Below are 17,270 nucleotides of genomic sequence, written 5' to 3' on the forward strand. Positions count from 1 at the left end.
TTATTGTCCGACCTTGGTTACTTCTTACTATCTCCTCTCACCCAGTAAGCACCGGCCAAGCATCATATTTTCCTTACTTAGGATTCTGTTACAATGCTGTTCCACGGAAAATTCTTAGAAAACTCTGGAAACTCCATGATCATCTTCATATGTGGTCTGATGAAGACATTGGCCCTGATTTACTAAGAATTGAGTGTAGGTTTCTTTGTGGGTTTTAATTCCCTACAATTTTTTTTCCACTGTATTTACTAAGGTTTCCCAACATTTTCCACTTTCCCTACATTTTGCTTTTTTACATATTCTCTGATCTGTGGGGTTTTCGTCAGCAGAAATCCACCACATTTTTTGTAGAAATATGTTGGGTTTTTGTGAAAATGTCGGGAACACGCCCCTTTTCGGTGACCATGCCCCCTTTTCCCAAAAGCCACACCCCTTTTGGGGTTTTCTTTGTAAAATGGAGAATTTGTCAGGTTTTTTCCAATTCTAGCGCAAATTCTGGCACAGACAACAAAACATGTAGGGTTTGAAATAGAAAATGAGGGCCATTGGCTTTGATCTTTGCTTAAGACAGTTTAGGGGAAAGTTTTTAGGATATTTAGAAACATAAAGGCGTGTCAGCAGAAAATGACCATATGCTTCATCTAGTTTACCTTCATACTATCTACTTTTTATATTTGGTTAAATTTAGTTCCAAGTATCTATTAATCTTTCCCCCCAAGTGGCTGTCCCCCAAGTGGCTCTACCTTCTGGGAACCAAATCTTTCATCCATTTGGGGGCTTCTCGACCTCTTTGGCCTGTTTGTGGTTGCCAAAGGTGGTTGGAAAGCAAAAATAACCAAAGCAGAGGAGATGTTTAAATCATTTAGTCCTGTGAGATGAGTTGAGAAGTAAACAGTGCAGCTTAGAAATATAGAAACATAGGATGTATCTGCAAATAAGAACTATTTGGCCCATCTAGTCTGCCCAAAATCCTGAATACTATGAATAGTCCCTGGTCTTACCTTATATGAAGCATTGACAAATTGATTAAAATGATTCTGACTGCCGATCAATATATATTAATACTTATATATTTTTATGCCATTTCTAATGCTGAAAAAAAATATTTGTTACCTACTCTTAACCTATATATCTAGCTTGCTATTTGCTTGCAACTAAGATGAAGACTTTGGAATGACGCCAGGAGGCCCAAGATGAGACGTCAGAAGACAAAATATATGAAGAAGATACAGATTGTATAGAAGGGCAAAGATCTGGGATTTTCCAGTTTCCGAGTGAAAGAGCCGCATAAGTGAACTTTGGTCAAGAAAGAAATAGATGCTTAATATGCTAATATATACAGAGACAAAGTTCAAATAACCAATCAAAATGTAACATGATGATTTTGACGTCATAACTGACCTCCCTTTTTATCAAATGTAAAAACTAATGCGCTTCCATAAAATAAACAAGAACTCTCACGAAGAACTCTCTGATAACACTTGGTAACTCTGAGTTTTCTTGCTTAGAAAGAGTTTTAGACCAACATTTTGTCTGGTGTATATGTTTTTTATGTCAACACTTCATTTTTTTTTTAAATTTTACCACTGTTACTTTAAACATTAATAACTCTGGAATGCTTTTACTTATCATTCTGATTCCGAGAATGTTTTTTCGTGACATAGTCTACTTTATGTTATTGGTAAAATTTCACTGATATTTGCATCCTTTCTTGGTAAAAAATCTAAAAATGTCATGAAAATTTAGAAAATTTTGCATTTTTCTAACTTTGAAAGTCTCTGCTTGTAATGAAAATGGATATTCCAAATAAATTACATATTTATTCACATATACAATATGTCTACTTTATGTTTGCATCAAAAAATTGACAAGTTTTTACTTTTGGGAGACACAAGAGGGCTTCAAAGTTCCGCAGCAATTTTCCAATTTTTCTCAAGATTTTCAAAATCGTACTTTTTCAGGGACCAGTTCAGGTTTGAAGTGGATTTGAAGGGCCATCATATCAGAAATACCCCACATATGACCCAATTATAAAAACTGCACCCCCCAAAGTATTCAAAATGACATTCAGTAAGTGTTTTAACCCTTTAGGTGTTTCACAGGAATAGCAGCAAAGTGAAGGAGAAAATTCAAAATCTTCATTTTTTACACTCGCATGTTCTTGTAGACCCAATTTTTGAATTTTTACAAGGGGTAAAAGGATAGAAATCACCCTAAAATTTGTAACCCAATTTCTCTCGAGTAAGGAAATACCTCATATGTGTATGTCAAGTGTTCGGTGGGCGCAGTAGAGGGCTCAGAAGGGAAGGAGCGACAATGGGATTTTGGAGAGTGAGTTTTTCTGAAAGGGTTTTTGGGGGGCATGTCCCATTTAGGAAGCCCCTATGGTGCCAGAATAGTGGACCCCCCCACATGTGACCCCATTTTGGAAACTTCACCCCTCATGGAATTGAATAAGAGGTGCAGTGAGCATTTACACCCCACTGGCGTTTGACAGATATTTGAAACAAACTTGCAGCACTCACTGTAAACCTCCGCCCATGTGAGTGTACCCTGTACATTCACATTGAAGGGACGGCGGGGGATCAAACATCCAGCTGTTGCAAACTCCGAGCATGCCCTTTGGATGCCTGTGCATGCTGGGAGTTGTAGTTTTACAACAACTGGAGGCACACTGGTTTGGAAACACTAAGTTAAGTAATAAACTTTCAAGTGTTTTGCAACCAAACTTAGTGTTTCCAAACCAGTGTGCCTCCAGCTGTTGCAAAACTACAACTCCCAGCATGCATGATCTGTCAGTGCATGCTGGGAGTTATAGTTTTGCAACAATTGCAACAGCTGGAGACACTGAGGTAGGAAACGGACAGTGTTTCCCAAGTAGTGTGCCTCCAGTTGTTGCAAAACTACAACTCCCAGCATGCCCAGACTGCCCAGGCATGCTGGAGGTTGTAGTTCGGCAATATCTGAAGGATCAGATGTTACCGAACTACAACTTCCAGCATGCTTGGGTAGTCTGGTATGCTGGGAGTTGTAGTTTTGCAACATCTGGAGGTCCACAGTTTGGAGATCACTGTATAATGGTCTCCAATTTGTGCTCTTCCAGATGTTACAGAACTACAACTCCCAGCATGCCTGGACAGACTGAGCATGCTGAGATTTGTAGTTTTGCAACATCTGGAAGAGCACAGATTGGAGACCATTATACAGTGGTCTCCAAACTGTGGACCTTCAGATGTTGCAAAACTACAACTCCCAGCATGCATAGAAAGCCAAAGGCTGTCTGGGCATGCTGGGAGTTGCAGTTTTGAAACTCCCAGAGGCAGCGGTGAGATCGCTTTACGGCGATCTCACTGCTGCCAATGAAGATGCCGCCCTGCTGCTGCAAACTCACCGCGGGGACGCACCACCGCCGGGACCGCCTGGAGGACGCCGCTCGCGCCGGGACTGCTCGGGACACCGCATGGCTGGGTAAGTGACGCCGGGGGACAGGTAAGGGACACTTAGCAGAGCGGTGTGTGTCCCGATCCCCGTGATTGGGACTCACACACCGCGCTGCTAAGTATTCTCATAGCGAAACGCTGCTATCAGCTAATCAGATTTGACTAGCTGATAGCAGCGATCGCTGGGGGGGGGGATTGGGGAATGAAACCCCCCGTGGTCGCATGGTAAGATGGCTGGCTATTAGTGATAGCCACCATCTAACCGGGCGCTGCGGGATGCCAGGAGTAGCGACAAAAATGTTACAGGTACGTCATGGGTCGGGAACACCTTCCCACTCATGACGTACAGGTATGTCATAGGTCGGGAAGGGGTTAAGGCCTCATCCACAACCATCCTTGACAGTTGGTGTCAGAAGTGGGCTTCTGTTCCCAGGACCCGCTAGAACTAGCCCAAGCAACGGGGGATCTCCCTGCTGTGTTGTCTCAATTTGTGAGAGTTCTGAGAGTTTTGGTCGTAAGTGACTTCTATGTTAGAAGACAGAGCGCAGGGAGAAATTGCCTGTCACATTTTTTTGCTGCCTCGTGTGAACAACCCCCCTTCTCTGGCTCACTGTGAAAGTCTATCAGTATCACAAGGCAAAGCATCCCAAAACAAAGTGAAATGCATTGTTTAAGAAGATTTCTTTGGATTTTTGAGCTTTAGGAAATCTAACAGATATTCTAGATTTAGGGAATATATTCTTTGGATTTTGATCTACTCGGTGGATACGGTCAAGGGAATTAAAAGTGCCGTAGATTTTTGAATTTTTTTTTTCAATTTTATTCTCTGGTAAATAATAATGAGCATCTGGTAAATTTTGTAATTATGTACTTCTGATATATATTTTTGGATTATATCAGTCAAGTAAACTTTTGTACTGCTGGTAAATTTTGGCTTGAGAGAGAGTGTGTTCTACCAGTTCAGTATACGTACTAGAGGGCAACTTTTGTACTGCTGAGGTAATATCCCAGTTCAGCATATGTACCAAGTGACATATTTTGTGTATTGTACTGCTGGTATATCCAGTCCAGTATATTTTTATTGCATCCTTGGTAAATTTTTTGTGTACTGCTGATACGTATATTTTTAGTGTATCAATTCAGTATTCTTTTGTATCAGAAGATTAGTATCAGGATACAAACTTTGGTTGTCAGTATGTGCACCCTTTTTTTGTTTTGGTCCTGAACATCAATTTGTATATGACAAATCCGCTGAGAGATCTTTCTAATAGGGTAATTTGCAACCCTCACTCTTCCTGAGACTCTAGCACTTTGAGAATTGGGGAGTTAGCTCCTGCCTCTAAGATTGGGATGGGTGGTTTGTTGTGGGAGGATGTGGTGTGCTCCAACGGTGTGCTGCAGCTGCGTGTTAGGCGTTCTAAGACTGACCAGGTGGGGCAAGGCGCGTGGGTGTGTGTTTTAGCGGTTGGTGGGGTTACCTGCCCCATGCGGACAGTTTTGGAATTTTTGGCGGTCAGGGAGTCTAGTGCACATTTTTTTGCGCATGCTGATGGGTCGCCTCTAACCCATTTTCAATTCCAACTTGTGTTTAAGCGTTGTTTGGGGTTGGTAGGTGCCCCTGTGGCGGAGTATGGTACCCACTCCTTTCGGATTGGGGCTGCAACCGAGGCTTCGAGAGCGGGCCTGTCAGTGGATACAATACAGCGTATTGGGCGCTGGAGGTCTGGTTGTTATGCGGGGTATGTTCGCCCAGAATTGTTGCTTTAATGTTTTTTCTTTTTCAGATTCTCTGAGAGCCAATGTTTATTTCCTGGGTCACTCTTACTTCCATCGAGTGGCTCAGAGAGCGGATTGTCAGCCTGGCGGTCAATCTTTGGGCTGCAGTGACATATTGACTCACTGGAGACGTTTTCCGGGCATGCGGTGGCCTAGGGTATTGACATAGCAAGATTATCTCCTACTTGTGTGATTTTGGTGGTTCATGTTGGGGGGAATGACCTTTGTCTTTCCCGGGTTCTGGACCTTATAACACTGATGAAGGCTGATGTGGAGAGAATGTTGGTTTTCTTTACGGAACTGGTGCTGGTGTGGTCGGAGATTGTTCCGAGGGTTTTGTGGCAGGGGGCCCGCAATGCCGACGCCATCGAGCGATTTCGCCGGCTGGTGAACTCGCGGATGGCAAGGTTTGTGCGCTTAAAAGGTGGTGTGGTTGTTTGCCACCGGGAGCTCGAAGGGGACAACAGGCGTTTTATGATCCCGGACGGGGTCCACCTGAATGATATTGGCCTGGACATATTTTTGTCCGGCTTTCAGGATGGCCTGGAACAGGCACTTTTCCTCCTTAGTGGCGGTCGGACCACCGTGTAGGTGTACACGGGCTCCTCGGTGGCCTGGTAAGAGAGGAGTTGGAGGAAAAGGTACCGAGGGCACATATGCCTGCCAGGAGTCTGGCAATCGGCATACCACCTTGGCAAGAGTTTCTGGTTTTTGTTGAGGTAAAAGCTGTTGTTAAATGTTAACTGCCGTGCAGTTTTATATGGTTATAGTGTTTATATAAAATAAATTTGAGCTGTGACCACTACCCACCCCAGTTAAAATGGAGAATTGAGTCCGTCGTTTTTGGGGGGAAAGGGGGAGAGGGCTCTTGGTATATAATGGGAAGTGTGTTCTATGCAGTCAAATGTACACTAATGTTACACCAGATATGAGTTGCACTGGTGTGACACTGTGCCCTGGCAGGCCCTGAAACACACACGTGTGAAGGAAACTGACTGCTATTATATTACAGTCAAAAAAGTTTTGTTTTTTTAAATGTACACTACTGTTACACCAGATAAGAGTTGAACTGGTGTGACACTGTGCCCTGGCAGGCCCTGGAAAACGCACATGTGAATTAAACTGACTGCTATTATATTACAGTCAAAAAAGTTTTAGTTTTTTTTTATGTAAGCTATTGTGACACCAGATATGAGCGGTGGCACTGGGCAAGTGGGCACAGTATACGCTGTGAACCTGACACACACGCTGGCAGGCAGGAAACTGCAATTAGATTACACAGGGGAAAAAAAGCAGACTCATGTTCTAGCCCTAAAAAGGGCTTTTTGGGTTGCTGTCCTTACAGCAGAGATCAGAGGAGTCCTTCAGGACTGTAGTGGACACTGAATACTGTAGTTGATATAAAGAAAAAAAGTTTTCCACCGGAGTACCCCTTTAAACCAGTGGTTCCCAATCAGGGTGCCTCCAGCTGTTGCAAAACACACATGTGAAGGAAACGGACTGCTATTATATTACAGTCAAAAAAGTTTTTTTTAATTTTAAATGCAAGCTATTGTGACACCAGATATGAGTGGTGGCACTGGGCAAGTGGGCACAGTATTCGCTGTGGGCCTGACACACACGCTGGCAGGCAGGCAACTGCAATTAGATTACACAGGGGGAAAAAAAAGCAGACTGATGTTCTAGCCCTAAAAAGGGATTTTTGGGGTGCTGTCCTTACAGCAGAAATCAGATGAGTCCTTCAGGACTGTAGTGGACACTGAATACACTAGCCTAGCTATCGATTTTCCTATTAAATCAGCAGCAGCTACCCCATCCCTCCTCTCACTAAGAATGCAGCTTCAGAATGAATCTAAAATGGATGCCGTCCAGGAGGTGGGAGGGTCTGGGAGGGAGGGTCTGCTGCTTAATGGCTGGAATGTGTCTGCTGACTGTGAAAAACATGGTCAAAGTTTACTCAATGATGATGAATAGGGGCGGATCGAACATCGCTTATGTTAGCCCGCTACAGCGAACGCAAGCTATGTTCGCCGGGAACTATTTGCTGGCGAACTGTTCGGGACATCACTAGAGGTGGTATACATAAAAAATCTATTCTTTCTTTTTTATACATTTTCATGTCAATATAAATGAGACGTTAAGAGCTGTAACTTTCTTATTTTTTCACTGACACATATGTGCGAGGACTCTTTTTTTGCGGGACATGTTGATGTTTTTGGGGGCACTGTTTTGGGGTGTAATATATACATATATATATATATATATATATATATATATATATATATATACCAAAATAAAGCGTCCCACAGCACTCCAGTTAGATGAACAATCAACGGTGATTTATTTTCTCATAAATATGAGAAAATAAATCACCTTTGATTTTTCATCTAACTGGAGTGCTGTGGGACGCTTTATTTTGGTTACTACAACTGCTGCCTGTGACCTGGACTGCGATTGGGCCCGCCTGCACCCACATCACCCTGACGCTGCTGGAGTGCTGCTCGTCCTTTCTATTACTATATATATATATATATATATATATATATATATATATATATATAATTTTATTATGTTTTATACTCTTTGTAATTTTTTTCTTATTTTTCAAAGTTTTTTCTAAAATTTTTTCACATTTTTTATTTTTACATTTTTATTCACCTTTTACTTTTTTTTTTTTTACTATTCTACACATAATTCAAGGGAGTACACATCTGTACTCCATTGAATCATACCTATCTCTGTCAGTTTTAGACTGACAGACATAGGAGAAATCAGTCTCTACCTTAGGTACTGATCCTCCTGCTGCCATGACAATGGAGGCCACTGTCAGGCCTCTGGTTGCAATGGTAACCATTGGTGCAATGTCACCGATCGGTGACAGAGGGAGCTCCCTCCCTCTATTACCCTAATAGACCCTGCAGTCACAGTGACCGCAGCATCTACAGGGTTAACTGAGTGCTGAGGGTGGCCTCCTCCGACGGGGCCCCCCTTTCTTGTGATCGCAGTTTGAATCGACGGAGGAGCAGGGGAAGGAGAAGACCCCTGCCAGATCCCTGCTACTGGTCCGTCTGAACTGATGGACTAATAGCAGCGATTGCCGGCTGGGGACCGCTGCGATTGGTCCTTACCTAGCTGCAGGGAGGCCCGGCTGTGCTGTGACAGTTTATTTCCATCAGGTACATGTATGTGGTGATGCGGGAAGTCATCCCTAATCACCACGTACAGTAACCTGATTTTGTGTAAATGGGTTAAAAGCTTTTTTGTAGGTGGAAAGGAGGAGAGAATGGCATTATATGCAAATGATTTGTTGTTTTTACAGGAACCTGTGAAGGCGATACAGGAAGTAATAAAGAAAATTCAGAGTTTGGAGCACTGTCATGGTTAGAAATTAATTATTTAATTAATTAATGAATTAATGAACCTTCTATTCTATCCTTATTCCACTCGTTGGCAGAGGGAGAAGTCTCTTTAAAAATCATTGATGATAATTAATGTTTGGAGTACTTTGGTATTAAAATTACAGCAGCTGCTGCTAAGGCTAATAAATATTTCTACCGGTGTACAAATCACTAGTCAGACCACACATGGAGTACTGTGTACAGTACTGGGCACCAGTGTACAAGAAAGATGTAGTGGAGCTGGAGAGGTTTCAAAGACGGGCAACCAGGGTAATACAGGGAATGGGAGGACTATAGTACCCAGAAAGATTATCAGAATTAGGGTTATTTAGTTTAGAAAAAAGAAGGCTATGGGGAGACCTAATAACTATGTATAAATATAGCAGGGGACAGTACAGAGATCTCTCCCATGATCTATTTATACCCAGGACTGTATCTATAACAAGGGGGCATCCTCTACGTTTAGAGGAAAGAAGGTTTCTACACCAGCACAGACGGGGGTTCTTTACTATAAGAGCAGTGAGACTGTGGAATTCTCTGCCCGAGGAGGTGTCATGGTGAACTCTTTAAAAGAGTTCAAAACGGGTCTGGATGCATTCTTGGAGAGTAAAAACATCGCTGATTATGTCTACTAGATTTTTAGGGACAGAACATTGATCCAGTGATTTATTCTGATGCCATATTTGGAGAGAAGGAATTTTTACCTCTAGTATGAGAGTTTTTTTGCCTTCCTCTGGATCAACTCAGTAGGGACTCATTAGGTATATAGGCTGAACTTGATGGACTCTGGTCTTTTTTCAACCTCATGAACTATGTTACTATGTAGGGAAGTATAAAGGTTGCAATTTGGGTCCCCTGTTAACTAGGTTGGAGAAAAAGATGGATCTCTGGGGCAGGCTACCAGATTTTATTACAAGACGAAGAGGCTCCTATTATGCCATTCTTTCTTTACTAGCTCAAATAGCAGCAAACAAACAGTTAAAGTAAGAAAAAAACTTTCAGATGGTAACAGGTGTGCTATCAGGTCATGAGTCCACCAATCAGCACGCAGGACAGGTGATATAAGGTCCAGGTAACCAAGCCACTCCTTCTTTCTCTGCTGCTCTGCTCAAAGATAAGTTCTCCATATTGTCTAACTAAAAATGTAATTATTTATCTGTGGCTTTACACGCATATACCATAGTTTTTTCCTGTTGCCAGTATTTTCATTCTGTTCCTCTTGCTGTCCAGGGCTACACTAACCAGGCTACCCCTGCTTGTGTGTGGCTCCGTAAACGGCGCCGTTTCTTGTGTCCCCTTTTCACCTTCCTTTTCCTCTGGCTCTAAGCTTACCTGCAAGGTAGTCTGTTACATTTTCTCTTTCTCACACCCCTCATTTACTGTTTTGCTTGTTCGCTGCGCCACCGCCGCTGCTCGCTGTTGCTGGGCAGATTCTCCTTGCTCCTGACGCGATCTCGTCAGGTATCGCGAGACCTCGCTCCTCATCGCTGGTTTTCAGTTAGTAGCATTCCCTCTCAGTGCATACAGCGGATGAAGTCCTGTCACAGCGGTGCATTCAATTTTAATAAGATAGTTTACTATACTGCCACATAATATAATTTCTTAACTACTTCTAATTAGCCTGTTACATAATTACAGTTTTTTTCTCTATACCCTAATAATTTCTGTCATAATGACTGAGGAGAATACTACTGGGCAATCTCCCCTCGCTGCTTTTTCCTCAGAGGATAAAGCCTTCCAATATGCTTTGGATGAACATATAAAGAATGTAGTTGATAATTCTGCTGCCAAATCGGTCAGTTTAGCTGTTCAAGCAGCTATGGGCTCATTAGTAGTGTTGAGCGGCATAGGCCATATTCGCATTTGCGAATATTCGCGAATATATGGACGAATATTCGTCATATATTCGCGAATATTCGCATATTAGTAATATTCTCGTTTTATTTTCGCATATGCGAAAAATGTGCGTATGCGAAAATTACCATATGCGAAAATTTGCATATAAAAAAGTAGCATAAGCAAAAATTCGTATATGTGAATATTAGCATATGCAAATTTTCGCATATGCGAAAATTTGCACACCAGTCTCACACAGTAGTACTAGAGCCTTCTTTACACCACACAAGCTGGAAGCAGAGAGAAGTGATCACTGTGATGTGTACTGTGAAAAAAAATATATAGAATATTCGTAATTACGAATATATAGCGCTATATTCGCGAATATTTGCGAATATGCGATATTCGCGAATAAAATTCGCATTGCGAACATTCGCAAGCAACACTACTCATTACATGACTCTATTACCAAGTCTGTAGTTATGGCAGTATCACATTCCACTGCTTCCAGTAAGAAACACCCTTCAACCCCGTCTGATATTTTTTGGTCAGCGGAGGATTCTACCTCAGGCTTAGCCAAAGGCATTAAATTATCTGGCAAGCGCTCTCATAAGAAGCGCCATTGTAAAACCGATCCTCCTCCACCTAAGATAGCGGCTATACGCCCAGAGGATCAGGCACATTCGTCTCATGCGCCTTCTAAAGGCAGCAGATCTAAAGGTGAACATATTAAGCACCACATACCCTCGGCCCGCGAGGAGTTGATTATTAAGCGGGTTAAGAGAGCCTCTAGGCTCAAGCCAGATTCATATAATACCTCTTCCAGCGAAGACTCTTCTGCTGAAGAGTGCGTGACAGTGTCCACCTCTGATTCAGAATATGAGGATTTACCTGACCAGCATGACACACCTCTCATGGATACTGAAAAATCAGGTTCAGTGGTACTGGACAGTAAAGGGTTACCATTTTTTGACCCCGAGAATATTAAACATCCCCGCTCCGGGGAATGGGAACCCCAATCTCAAGTATCTGAATATTTATGTACCTGGCTTAGGAAGCCCCTGGACAAATCAGCCCGAAATAAAATGAAGGTTGAATGTCCCAGGCCCACCCTACCTAATAAATTGGCCCAAACTCCTGAATTAGACCCGATTATTACCAAATATCTACAAAAATCAGGCAGCAATCCTAAAAAAGGGATAGACCGATCATTTAAATTCTGTCAACATAAGTTTCTTGATCTATTAGGGCCTTTAACTAAGATGGTTTAACCTATCAGAGGAAGCTGCTGCTTCTGGCCAACCCATTGATGTCGAAACAATGAGAGGATGGTCCCATAGAGCAATCTGTATGTTCGAAAATGTGAACGTAGCCTTTTGCAGTGAGAAACGTAGGGCTATTCTCCTCAAGCTGGACCCCCAGCTAATGCATCTGGCCAATACTGAACCGGAGTCCTCATCTGACGGTCTCCTTTTTGGTGACTCGTTCATCAAGGAAATTTCTAAGTTTGTAGGGTTGTTCTCGTCGCTGGATAAAGCGCAGACCTCCCTTAAAAAGTTTTTCAAAGGAAGGCTTTTGGACGGGCCGGGAAAGGAAGGGGCCGCTTCCCCGACGGTCAAAATCAAGAGAGACAACCTTACAAAGGTCCCTCCAACCCTGAGAGAACCTACCAGGGATCTACTTCATACCAGCCTTCCCCATTCTTCCCGTCAAGAGGTAGACCATGGAAGGCGAGAGGTCATCGAGGTTATCCCAGATCGCGAGCTTCTGCAGGTAAGTGCACTCAATCCTCTTTCTTCCCAAATTAGGAGGAAAACTGATGTATTTTTCCCAAGCCTGGCAGGCAATAACTTCAGACGCTTGGATTCTGAACACCATAACCAGTTATCAGAGTTCTGGCAAGTTCCAGTTCAGACACGTCTTCCCCATCCCATAGTCTTCTCTCAAGAGGATTACAATCTTGTGAATGAAGAGGTGAGAGAACTGCATTCGAGAGAGCTGCAAAGGGCTATCCGTCCAATCCCCATTCAGTCTCAGGGTTTTCTCAGCAACCTCTTTTTGGTAAAAAAGAAGGACAGCTCTCACAGGCCTGTAATAAATCTGAGAGACCTGAATTACTCCGTGAAGTATCAACATTTCAAGATGGAGGGTATCCATCTCTTAAGGGATCTTCTAGTCATAAACAATTGGCTGGTCAAGATAGATCTAAAGGATGCCTACTTGACAGTTCCAGTCCATTCTCAGCACCAACATTATCTTCAGTTCCTTTCAAAGTCTCCCTTTCGGTCTATCATCTGCCCCCTGGTGCTTTACAAAGCTATTAAAGCCAGTGGTAGCATCCTGGAGGTGCAGAGGAGTTCGTCTGATAATCTATCTGGACGACATCCTCATTATGGCTCGTTCCCTTCCTCTAATCAACCTTCACACTCAGTGGACCTTGTCGCTCCTGACCGAGCTGGGTTTTCTAATCAACATGAAGAAATCGGTTCTAACTCCTACAAAGGAGATAGAGTTCTTGGGTTTTCCGATAGACACGCGTTCCGCCCTCTTAAGCCTTCCCAACAAGAAACTATCATCAATCCGGAAGGAGATTCGTTCCATCTTGAACAAAGATTTAATATCTCTGAGGAGCATAGCTCGGGTAGTGGGTCTCCTTTCAGCTTCAATTCAAGCTGTCTTTCCTGCCCCTCTCCATTACAGAGCCCTGCAACGTCTCAAGGCTCAACACCTGAGAGAGGGCTTGTCATACTCGGACGAGATAACCTTGAATGTAGAAACCAAAGAGGAACTCTTATGATGGCTACGTCATTTGCAGGAATGGAACGAGAAAGCCATTTTCAACTCTATTCCAAACCTTATCCTGGAGTCAGACGCCAGTCGACTAGGCTGGGGTACCTGTTGCGGTCATTCCTCTATGGGAGGCAAATGCTAAGAAGAAGAAACTTCTCTGCACATCAATTGTCTGGAGCTTCTTGCAGGCTTATTTGCCCTCAAGAGTTTCGCAAGAGACAGGACTCATTGTTGCATCTTGTTGAAGATGGACAACATTTCAGTTGTCCAGTACATGAATCGCCTCGGAGGCACAAAATCGAACCCCCTGGCAGACATCGCCAAAGAACTTTGGCAATTTTGTCTGGACAGGAACATCGTCCTTCAGGCGGAGTACCTTCCGGGACTTTCCAATACGGTAGCGGACTGGAACTCTCGCTATCTAGTCGACAACAGCGACTGGACCCTCGACCACCAAATTTTCCTGCAGATCAACTCACTGTGGGGACCCTTTTCCATAGATCTTTTCGCCTCTTGTTTGAATCGTCAGATCCATCAGTTCTTCAGCTGGTGACCCGATCTGGAGGCTCTGGGAGTGGATGCCTTCCGCCAACCCTGGCCTCCTTCGACCCTCTACGCTTTCCATCCTTTTTCTCTCATTTCGAGAGTTCTCCTTCAAACACTAACACAACTAGAAACTCTGGCCATTATAACACCTTGGCGGCCAACCCAATCGTGGTTTCCCCAGATCTTGGGAATGACGATAGACGCCCCGCGCATCCTCCCTCAATTCAAAAAGATTCTCTGGGATCCGTCAGGGGACCTTCATCCTCTCGTAACTTCGGAGCTTCTTCATCTTGTTGTATGGTTATTCTCCGGTCGACAGAATTTGATTCAGAACTTTCATAAGCATCTAGAGACATCCTGTCCGAGGCCTGGGCTCCAGGCACCAGATCGGCTTATAGATCAGCTTGGGGGCTATGGCTTCATTGGTGCATGCAACGGGATTTGGATCCCCTACATGCATCTATTGCCAACATCCTAAATTTTCTTTCTTTTTCCTTCGAATCCGGAAAAGCTTATCAAACTATTAATGTCTATCGCTCCGCTATATCTTTCTTCCATCCTCCTGTGAATTCTATCCCAGTCGGTCAACATCCATTTGTCTGCAAGCTTATGAAAGGTATCAGGTTCAAAAGAACTACCCGTCCCAGATATCAATCTACCTGGGATGTCACTTTGGTATTTAATCTTTTCAAATCTTGGGAAGACAATGATCTTCTTCCTCTTAGACTGTTGTCCTTTAAGCTCACTGTTCTCCTCTGCCTTATCTCAATTAAAATAATTTCTGATGTTAGGGCACTGGATATCTCCCACAGATCTTTCTCCCCTCAAGGTGTTCACTTCACTATTTCCAGACGCACTAAGACTAATCTCTATACGGTCTTCTATCCAATTTTTCCCCATCAGGAAAAATTGTGCGTAGTTCGGTGCCCGTAGATCGGTCAAAAACTTCCTCTATCAGACACGTAAACTCTTCTCAACTACTTATTTCATACTGTAGACCTTTTCTTCCAGTTTTTTCTTACACCCTTGCTAGGTGAGTCAAAAATACTATGAAATTAGCTGCCATTGATACCTCTCAATTTTCCGCCCACTCCACCAGAGGTGCCATGTCCACTAAAGTTTTCCAATCTGGAGGCTCTTTATCGGATATTCTTAAAACTGCTGATTGGTCTACAGAATCCACTTTCAAAACCTTTTACTTCTTTCCAGAATCTCATGTATCTACTAATGTTGTTTAATTATCATTGTATAACTTGCATATATATTATCAGCTTCAAACTGGCATAATAGGAGCCTCTTCTTCTTGTAATAACATTTTAGATTTTCCTAGTTTCTATGAAGGAAAATATGGATTTTATTAAAGACAAGAGGTGAGTATTATCCCACCCATCATAACCAACCCTATGAATATGTTATGTTTTTTCTCTTCCTACAGCCTCTTAGTCTCATCTTCATCGGTGTTGGACTTGACCTTCAGTGGGACGTTTACCTTTTACGGTCTATGCTTCAAGATGATATTCTGTGCTCCTGTTGAAGTCCTAGAAGTTTTTTCTTCTCCCCGTTGATCTTCTGTTGCAGTTACCTTGTTGTGGCTTTATCTTCAAGCAACTTCACACCAAAGAAAGAGGGAGTGGCTTGGTTACCTGGGCCTTATATCACCTGTCCTGCGTGCTGATTGGTGGACTCAGGACCTGATAGCACACCTGTTACCATCTGAAAGTTTTTTTCTGTTCTTACTTTAACTGTTTGTTTGCTGCTATTTGAGCTAGTAAAGAAAGAATGGCATAATACTCACCTCTTGTCTTTAATAAAATCCATATTTTCCTTCATAGAAACTAGGAAAATCTCAAATTTCTTTAATTAAGATTGTGATATTGCCACAAGTCTTGTTTTTTTGTTTTTTTTTTATGCATCTCCAATCTGGATACAATAATCCTGGTTCAACAATTTTCATAGACGCTTAAATAAATTCATATGAGGGCTCAAGACATGTGGATTGAAGAATGAGGTCTGGTGTGCCCCTGTAGGAGAAAGAGGCTTAACAATGCCAAATTTCAAGTTTTACTTTTTGGCTAGGGTTTTGAATATAATTAAATATGGTCAAATATGTTAAGGTACTTATGACATTTTAGTATTGGATAATTATCCTAAATCATTTATATAAAATTTGGAGGCGAAATTGATTGACACAGATATCTCATATGGAAGGATGATTATAAAGGGTTGGAGTTTATTTAGTAAAAAGTGGTTAGAGGAGGGTAGTATAATAGTCACACTGATCTGGAAAAATCAGGAGTTTCTGGAGTTCGCTTCTATTCCACATGGGATATTTTGGTTGAAGTTTGGGATACATTATATTGCACAAATAGTAGGGAAGGGGGGTTTGATTTCTTTTGATTAATGGATCACTTTGGGTTAAAAAAAATGTCACGCCTTTAGGTATTTGCAATTCACTCACAAGACGGTTAAAAAAACACTGTTCGATATTTTGCTGTCACCTTTAATTGGATATCTTTTGGATGCAACTTTGGGAAAGAAATCAATGGTGTATATTTATAAATCACTTAATAGGGAATCTGTCATTGGTATTATTTCTAAAATAAAGACACATTGGAAGAGATAATTAGGGCACTTATCACTGGAGCATTGGAATCATTGGAATCACATACACAGAATGTGAATAAGATTTCGGTTAATAGTAATTTTTAAATGATGCAAATTAAGATACTATTTAGACTTGTCACCAAAGGTTTTGGGTAATTTTGGTAATGGTAGTCAGGTAGTCTGTCCCAGATGTCACCTGGACGAGGCTGATTTCTCACATATTATATGGGACTGGCCTCCTATTGCATCTTATTGGAGGGATATGAGTGGGTGTATAGAGTATATTTTAGGACAAGACTTGGAGATCACATTTAGGGATGATATACATTGTGTTCTGGTACAGAACACACAAAATAATGTAATTCTGTTAAAAAATATTCTTTTGTGCTAAGGTTTTAATTTTGAGGATATGGTTACCAGACAGGGTTCCCAGATTGAAAGACTGGTTAGAGTTGGTGGATAAGATAAAATGTTGTGAAATCCTCTCTGTTAAAGGTTATAAGAAAGGGGAGAAACAAATGGCAAGAATTTGAGAAACAGTTGATTTATTTGTTTTATTTATTTTTTCTCTTACTTCTTTCTGGTCAGGGTGATGGGGGGGGGGGGTAGATTGTTGATATGACATAGTAAATACTTATTTAAAGAGGAATTGGGTGTTATTTGTGTGGATTTGTATTTAATTAATTTTGTGTTTTGTGAACTTTGTGTACATTTTATAAAAAAAATATAAAAAAAAGAGATTTGATACCATCATCAAAAAAAGATTTGATACCAACATTATGTAATCTTTTCTTAAACTCCCTGTTTTTGTGTCTTGTATGAAAATTCTGGAAAAAGAGACACTTTGGCCCCATTGTACACAAATTCCCTAAATCTGCGT

This window comes from Hyla sarda, chromosome 7, assembly GCF_029499605.1.
Source record: "Hyla sarda isolate aHylSar1 chromosome 7, aHylSar1.hap1, whole genome shotgun sequence".
Taxonomy (NCBI): Eukaryota; Metazoa; Chordata; class Amphibia; order Anura; family Hylidae; genus Hyla; species Hyla sarda.